At 34.9% G+C, this 8,850-nt stretch overlaps 1 long non-coding RNA gene across 1 annotated transcript; it reads left to right on the forward strand.

Annotated features, from left to right (window-relative positions):
* The first annotated feature begins 6,948 nt into the window (after positions 1 to 6,948).
* On the forward strand, positions 6,949 to 8,850 carry LOC130811406 (uncharacterized). Its single transcript, XR_009041165.1, has 3 exons — positions 6,949 to 7,456; positions 7,536 to 7,673; positions 7,956 to 8,850. It is a non-coding gene; the product is annotated as an uncharacterized LOC130811406 (long non-coding RNA).

An 8,850-nucleotide genomic window follows, 5' to 3' on the forward strand; every position in this document is an offset into this window, starting at 1 on the left:
TTCAAATTCTCATAATTTTGTTTTTTTTTTATCAAAAACAACATCCAATTTATCAACTTCTTAAGAATTTAAATTCCTATAAAACTTATATGCAAATAAATGACACTTAAATTATATGGGATAATTTTTTAACAATTTTCTTTTATCAGATTTATTATGTCTCCGAAAGTAAAAAAAAGGTAGAGCCGTAGAGGTAGGAGTATACGTGTTATGTAGGCGCATGATGAGGGGGCAATAATGACAAAAAACCCATTTCTAGTAAAAGGAAGACATGTACCAAAATAAAACATAAAGTTAATTAGATATTCTATGTACATAAATGAGCAAGCGTACAAATTGTCAGATGGCTGATCATAGTTGAGACAGTGATACATCGTGAGCATCTCCTTGGTCCTCTTCATTTGGATTATTAGATTGATTTTATATTAGTTGTTTCGGGTTGATTTGAATTTGCATATTGTTTTCACATTTTTTTATATAAATATAAATCATTTTTAAAGTTAGATCACATTTAGTTGAGTTATAAAGTCAAATAAGTTTTAAGTCATCGAATCTATTTTAAACACCTCTATCTTCGATATTGTAAAATTAAAATGTACGCAAATATGTAAATACTCCATCTTCATATTAAGATGGAAAATCAAAATTTAAAAATCTCACATTAATCTCACTGTGTAGAACTTGGCCTTTTCATTAACATGTATAAATTTCACCTTTATTTTGTTTATTCATTTAAGTATTTTTTGGTTAGCTTACATATTAATATCAGTTCTTGTAATTTTACGTTGAGTTCTTGTAATTTTACGTAGATGCGTATGTCGTGGAATAACAAAGTTTGGACGCAACTAGGGCTTGTGCGTAATCATCCAATCTGGAATATCAAGTGTCCAGTTTCAAACTGAATATTTTATCCGATATTTAAATTGAATATTCGACTTTTAAATCGAAACCGGATCCAATTAAGGATTTTAGTGAAAATGGAAATCAGTTAGAGCAAGCACCAAATCACCCTCATGTGGAGGGTCTTTGGAGTGCCGTGATGAGAGTGCAACGAAGAACAAGAGTATGGTGCATAAGGGATGCATTTATCAAGGCAAGGCTAGAGGAGAACGTTGCATGACCAAGGAAGCAGCTCAGCACAAAGCAGCAGGTTCTTGATACAGCCGCTTGACCGGTCGAGCAAGTGTGGCTCGATCGAGCGGAGCATCAATGGAGTCTAGTAGGTTCTGGAAGTTCACTCGATTGTTTGAGCATAAGGGGCTCGGTCGAGCGGGCCCCAGTATGCGATTTTTTGCGACTTTTTATTTTAGTTTGGGGATTCGTTTGGGCTTTATGCCGTTGGTTCTAGGGCTTTTAATATGTTGTATGGCTATATAAGAGGGCTTAGAACATAATTAGAAGGAAGAGGTAAGGCTAATACACATTAGAAGGGCTAGGGTTTGAGAACCAAGGCAGAGAGTTTCTTCTTCTATGTATTAGATTGTAGGTGATCTCCATTGTTGAATGGATTCACTATCTTGAGAGCTTCTTCTATGTGTTTGGTTAGTCATTAATGTGTTGATTGTTGTTGTGTCCCTTGTTTATGCTCTGTTTTTCATTCATCTTTTAACCATTATTCTACAATTGTTGGGTCCGAGCCATTCTCTTTCAATATCCGATTTAATAGAAAAAATATATTTAGGCTTTTGAAGATGCTAATGTTTACAATTACCAACTACAACTAAGTTGCATAACTCATCAATTGTTAAGTAATTTTGACTATATCCGATCATATTGTTAAAATAATTTGTTTTTTAAACTATAAAAAAATAATGATAAAAAAAAAAAAAAAAAAAGTGGGCTTAAATAAATTTTTTGTACACAAAAATATAAAATAAAAAAAGCATTTTTTCAAAGACCGAATATTTGGTACCCGATTTGGGTAAAACGAATAATTAAATTACAGATTTTCAACGGAATTTGGATCATGATTAACAAAAAATCGAAAATCTGGTGAATAAACCATGATTTTGAGTGCCCCTAGATACAACTATATATGCTTAAAGATGCAATAAAAAGTGACCGAAAAATACTTTTGTTGAATAAATGATAAAAAGATGATTTTTATATAGGAAAAATTACGTCGAACTAACATAATTTAGTCATCCATTAATATCAGCCAAAAAAAAAGTTTGTTCTTTGTTTTGGGTGAAAAATCAAAATTAGAACAACATAATTTGAATCAAAATTTCAAATTTCTCAAGATTCATAAGTTGTGACTACTAATACAGTAAAATCTATTAACTGAATATAAAAATCCAACCTAAATAAATTAAATTAGAACATAAAAAAGGATAAAACTACAAGTTAAGAATCGAAAAAAGGAAAAGAAAAAAGATCAAAACTATTACTAATTGAATCAAAAAATTAGGTAAAAAAAACATTCTAGTAGACTGTTAATTAAAAGTGTTAATAATCTCTTATATTCTACTCCCACCGAATCAATTTAGATGTCTCATTTACTTGGGCACGGTTATTAAGGATGATGTGGGTCCATTAAAAAAGGTAAGTAGTAAAGGGTAAATAGTGAAGGGTAAGTAGTGAAAGGTAGTTGGGTAAATAAGGTATATAAGGGTATATTCGTAATTACTTGTGTGAACTAAGGATATTTAAGTAAAAAAAAGATTGACAAATAGAAATGGGACAACTAAAAAGACTTTGCCAAATAAAGAAATGGGACAACTAAATTGATTCGGAGGGAGTATTTTTCTTGATAAGAATAGAAAGCCAGAAAAAAAAAAGAGAGATAAACAGAGAAACAAAGGAAGAATACAAATGGTGCAGTAAAAGGTAGAAGATGAAGAATGCTACAACAGTTTAACTGATTCACCAAATACCAAGATTAAAAATGATTAAATTGTTATTTCTGAAACCCAAAATTGGATGGGAAAGAACTCAAAGTAAAGTTGGCTCATTAATGGAGGATGTAAGTGTTGTGCGACAGCGGAAGCAAAGATCGAAAACAATAATGAAACAATAAAGATTCAAACAAACAATAAAGAAAATCACACCGAGAAATTAACGTGGTTCACTATCAACGTGATAGCTACATCCACCGGCACCGAGAATAAACTTTTCACTATAAACCGGGAGATTACAAGATGAACACGAGAAACCACAACAATGGCTCTCCAAGCTTTTTCTCTCTTAGTTTTCCTCACTTTGTGTTTTTCATTGTATCTCCTTCTAATTCTAATTACATGAGGCCTTTATATAGTATACCTCATAATAAAAAGGAATTAGGTTAAGAAAATACAAAAGAAACCGTAAAAAACTAAGAATAACCGGCCAAAAACGTGCCAAGAAACCGCCATTATGCGAGCCGCGAAGTGGAAACAGAAGCAGCTCCGCGCCCCACGGACCTGAGGCAGTAGGTACTCCGCGCCTCGCGGACTGCTGTTCGAGTCATACTGTATTTCAACAATCTCCATCTTGACGAGAACACGTAGTCAACCACTACCTCATCAAACCATAGTGAAACAAAACCATTCTCAAGCCAAACCCGATGCAAAGCCACTGCGCCCGCTCACTATACTCTACTACGTGCTAAGTTGGTGGTCCAAGTGACTCCACAAAATTGGCTACCAACCTCGCCAATCCCACAAGGTTCAATGCATAACCTACCATACTTATAGCAACAAAACAACACTCCCTACAGTCAACCTATTAGACTTCTCGAGAACACATATAGGCTTTTCTTGAAACCCTTTAGATCGGCGGAATATTCCCTGTACTGATTCCTTTAAACTATCTACAGAGATAAAGATAGCACCAGAAATCACAGTCAGAGAGATACTTGGGGTAGCATCAACATCATCAATCTAGGGTCGAACAGAAATGGATGAGGAGTTAACCTCATACTCCACCTCAAACTCAGTACCACTATCACCATAACCAGCTGCTGCAAATATGAGATAGCACGATACCCTACTGAGCCACACCACACACATACTGGGCACCTCTAATCCCGTGTGTAAACCCCGATCGAACAAACTAATCCAGTATCTACTCAACAACCAAGTACCAGAGAGCATGCATAAGACTCTCCCTAATAAGGTCCAATTTGCTATTCCTGTAACACCGCTCTGCAATGGTGTTATCCCATAGGTATGATGCCACAAAATACCTAAAACACAGAACATAACAAATCCACAAAACGAATTATCCAAATATATCCAACTAACCATCTTACCATACAAGTGATCATGAGCTTCAATGCTAAGCACACACCCGTGTTTAAACCCAAACACACAATGCTTGTCTTCCTCAAGGTAGGCATCCTTGACACTTGTAAGACGATTTCCAATGGACAATTCCAACCCTCTACTTTCACCCATATGACCATGCCTATCATAAATCGTCATCTCCTGGTGACAAGTAGAAGCACTAACAGCAGAACTAGGCAGCGTAACACCCTGAAAGACATACAGGGATTTCACCTTGACACCCTTAAGTATCAAATCCGAACCCTTAAAGACACTCACTTCCCCATTGCTAAACTCACCCTTGAGCCCCAAATCATCTAAGGTCCCAAGCGATATCAAGTTCTTCTCCAACGCAGGAACATGTCTCACCTCAGTCAAAGTAACCCTTCTCCCATCACTAGTCCGAAGTCTCATAGAACCAATACCTACTACTTCACATGGAGTACCGTTAGCAATCGTAACTGAAGCCCCAAAACAAGACTCATAAGTATCAAACCAATCCCGATGAGGACTCATATGGAATGAACTACCAGAATCAAGAATCCAGCTATCAACCAAATCACTAGACTCAACACAACTAATCAATGCTAAATCTTCCTCCGAATCATAGCTCTTGCTCTGTTTACTTTCGACTACTATGGCATGAGATTTATTCTTTAATTCTGGACATTTAGACCTAAAATGTCCTGGTTCCTGACAGTGATAATATATTATGGTCTTAGTGTTGCTAGACCCATGTCTACTATTACAAGTATCCGACCTAGCACCATTACTATTGTTAGACCCCTTATTCTTTCTAGAATTTCTATCTGACCTAACAACTAACCCATTGCCATAATTTTCATTATCACCTGTCGCCTTTTGACGCAACTCCCTAGTATAAAGTGCTGCCTTCACTTCTTCTAGGGTCAACGAGTCTTTGCCAACCACAAAAGACTCCACAAAGTTCTCATAACTATTTGTAGAGAAACAAGCAATATTAACGCTGCATCCTCATCATCTATCTTAACTTCTAAATTACGCAAATCTAGTAAAATAGAATTAAGATTTTCTAGATGATCCCTTAATGGTGTACCTGACTGCATCTTGAGGCTAAACAACCGCTGTTTCAGTAGTAATTTGTTGGTTAAAGATTTTGTCATGTATAGTGACTCCACTTTTAACCATAATTCTGCGGCCGTCTCCTGATCAGCAACCTCCGTGATGATATGATCATCAAGACTTAGTAAGATGGTAGAATGAGCCTTCTCTTCCATCACTACTAACTGTTCATCAGTCCATCCGTTTCCAGATCCCGACGTAGACGACGTACTCTTTGGGATCAACAGACGCCAAATCTGCAACTGCTTTAATAAAGCCTTCATCTTAATCTGCCATAGCCCAAAGCTATTCTTTCCGTTAAATTTCTCAATCCTTATTGTAGAATCTCCTACCATTGTTTCCTTCAAAAACTCTTCCTAGGATAAAACCTGAGCTCTTGATGCCAATTGTTGTGCGACAGCGGAAGCAAAGATCGAAAATAATAATGAAACAATAAAGATTCAAACAAACAATAAAGAAAATTACACCGAGAAATTAACGTGGTTCACTATCAACATGATAGCTACATCCACCGGCACCGAGAATAAACTTTTCACTATATACCGGGAGATTACAAGATGAACACGAGAAACCACAACAATGGCTCTCCAAGCTTTTTCTCTCTTAGTTTTCCTCACTTTGTATTTTTCATTGCATCTCATTCTAATTCTAATTACATAGGGCCTCTATATAGTATACCTCATAATAAAAAGGAATTAGGTTAAGAAAATACAAAAGAAACCGTTAAAAACTAAGAATAACCGGCCAAAAACATGCCAAGAAACCGCCATTACGCGAGCCGCGAAGTGGAAACAGAAGCAGCTTCGCGCCCCGCGGACCTGAGGCAGTAGGTACTCCGCGCCCCGCGGACTGCTGTTCGAGTCACACAGTATTTCAACAGTAAGTTCAAGAATTTTTGGGATAAGGAATTGGTCTTTAGGACTTAAGGAAAATGAAAAGGGGAAGAAATCAGAGAAAGAAGTTAAGAAAATTGGCTCATTAATGGAGGATAAATATTCAAGAATTTTTGGTGATTGAGCCAGGCCTGAAAACGAGTTTCTATCTTCTACTTCAATAGTGGACTACTGTACGTTGTCTTCAATGAGGTGGCGAGTTTGAAAAATTACTTTATTAAGGTTTAATATATAAAAAAGAAAATGATTTTAAATTTTAATAACCGGTTCTAGGTCACCAAACAACACTATAGGTTAAATAACCATATACATCAAATTATTCATGGTTAATTAATAGTTGAGATTATTGGAGGAAAATCGGTGAAAAATTGATTTATTTTAGGTAATTTTCCTTTTACATATTAATCAATTGGTTAATTATTTAAGTGGTTAAAGGTGAGACTTTTAAATTTTAATTTCTCCTCTTTCATTTATAATATCACAAAATTGTTATATGAGACAACCCTGCTATGAGGGACGCTTATATATAAGTTAAACAATCAAATAATACAAATTATAAGAATATGAATTAAATAGCCAAATAATACAAACAACCAAATAATAAAAACATCAAACTACACCTTAAATTCCTAGTTCATGAATCTTGTTCTAGTTCAACTAGAATTTAATTAGGCTCATCATTATCATTTATACTCACTCCTCACTTCACTCTAAGCATCCCAAATCGATCTAAATTTCAGTTGTTCCCTTCCCATTCATTATTGCTTTTTCTCAAGTAGTCAAATCACAACTTTATGATGTTCACTTGTACTGCATTTTCTTTTTAAAATCCTTTTGAACCGTCATTTTTATTCTTACTTCCATTACAACCTTTTTGCTTTCCCTTTCAAGAAACAAATCCTTTCTTTTTTAAAGCTTTTCAAGAACTCATCAATAGCACCAAAAAGAAAACCTACTCGTTCTTCTACAAAATATGAAAAAGGCGAGTCTTCGAAGACTCTAGGGCTTGAAACTCCTAACCCATCAATTCCCTCACCTCTTGCTTATTAAGATATTTTGAAAACTTGAAATCACACAGTGGTTGGTAGATGGATTGACACATTCAAGCATCGATCATTATCCTTTGTTGATGTTCTTGACTACAATTTCTTTCTATCGAAGATTTTGACGTTGTTTCATCATTTATTCAAACAACTCCAAGGAAATTGTTGGATCCAGGTTCAATAACCTACCCCATTGTTATTAAAATCCTTTATTATTAAAATCCTTTATTGTAATCTTTCTTTTATTATTGTAGATGGGTTTCCGACCTTAAGGAGTTTTGTCAAGGGCAAAGATATTGTAATCTCTAAAATCCTAATCAATGATTTGTTCAAATTCTCACATAATATGGAAGATTCCACCCCCAATTTCGTAGCTTTTCAAAACGCCAAAGGTATATGTGTGCTTGCTTCACATTCTGATTTTTCTCCTACCTGACAACTTACTCACAATGGTTTGAATTGGTTTGATAAGTTGCCTCATACTCTTTTTGTTAAAATTGTTTATTCTCGCAAATTCCTCTTGCAAACTTGTTACGGATGCTCACCTTATTTTTATGTGGAAAGTTGCAACTGTAACATGCGTTTTTGTAGTTCCTTTTTCGTAACATTGCTCTTCTTTATGCTAATTTGTTAACATCGGTGTTTAACCATTTTTAATCTACTTTTTGATTTAGAGGAAGTGAATTATTCTGGTCCTCAGTCTCTATATAACAATCTCCTCCCTCTCATTAGCATTTTCAAAGTTAATGGTAAGTATGAGTTGTACTCAAATTTATCAGTTTCTGAAAAGAAGGATGTTCAAAAGATCCATGGGTAGAAAATCAACCGTCTTGAACCACAAATCAAAGACCACACTACCCATTCTCACCTTGAGTTCCTTGACTCTGAGGTTAGTGAAATCAAATTATCCCTCCTTGAACTTCACGAAAAAGTATCCACTCTTACTTGTATGCTAGATACTTTCATAAAAGAGATGAAGGGGATGGTTGTTGAGGAAGTGGTTGAAGAAGAAGACGTGGAGGAGGAAAAGGCTGATGAAAAGAAGGAGGAAGTGACTAAAGAGGAGGCAGAGCAGGTAGAGGAAGAGGTAGAAGAAGAAGAGGAGTAGGAGGAGAAGAAAGAAGAGGAGGTTGTTGTTCCTGCACCACCAACACTGGTTGAAACTACACCTTTCCTTTAAATTTGATATCTTTGCATGAGTTATGGTTGGTTGCTTGGTTGCTTGTTGTTTTGATAAAATTTGATTGATATTAGAACCGTTGCATGTATTGTTATTGGTAGATACGTATCAAATAATATAGATATATTATAAAAACTGTTCTGTTTTGAGACAGATTTCAAAATATTGAAAAGTTCCTAATGAACTTACATGGTTTATATTTTGTTTAAATGTTTGTTCTTATCATGTTTTTAAAATCATTTTCACATAGTAATATGATTTCGAAAAATATGGTTTTAATTTTTCATCAAGGGGGAGATTAAAGACTCAACTCCTTTAAGTGATGATGATATTCAAAATGCATATTAAATAAAACAAATAAATTAATTTATTATATTTAGTTGTTTAAT

This window comes from Amaranthus tricolor, chromosome 4 (genome assembly GCF_026212465.1).
Source record: "Amaranthus tricolor cultivar Red isolate AtriRed21 chromosome 4, ASM2621246v1, whole genome shotgun sequence".
Classification (NCBI taxonomy): Eukaryota; Viridiplantae; Streptophyta; class Magnoliopsida; order Caryophyllales; family Amaranthaceae; genus Amaranthus; species Amaranthus tricolor.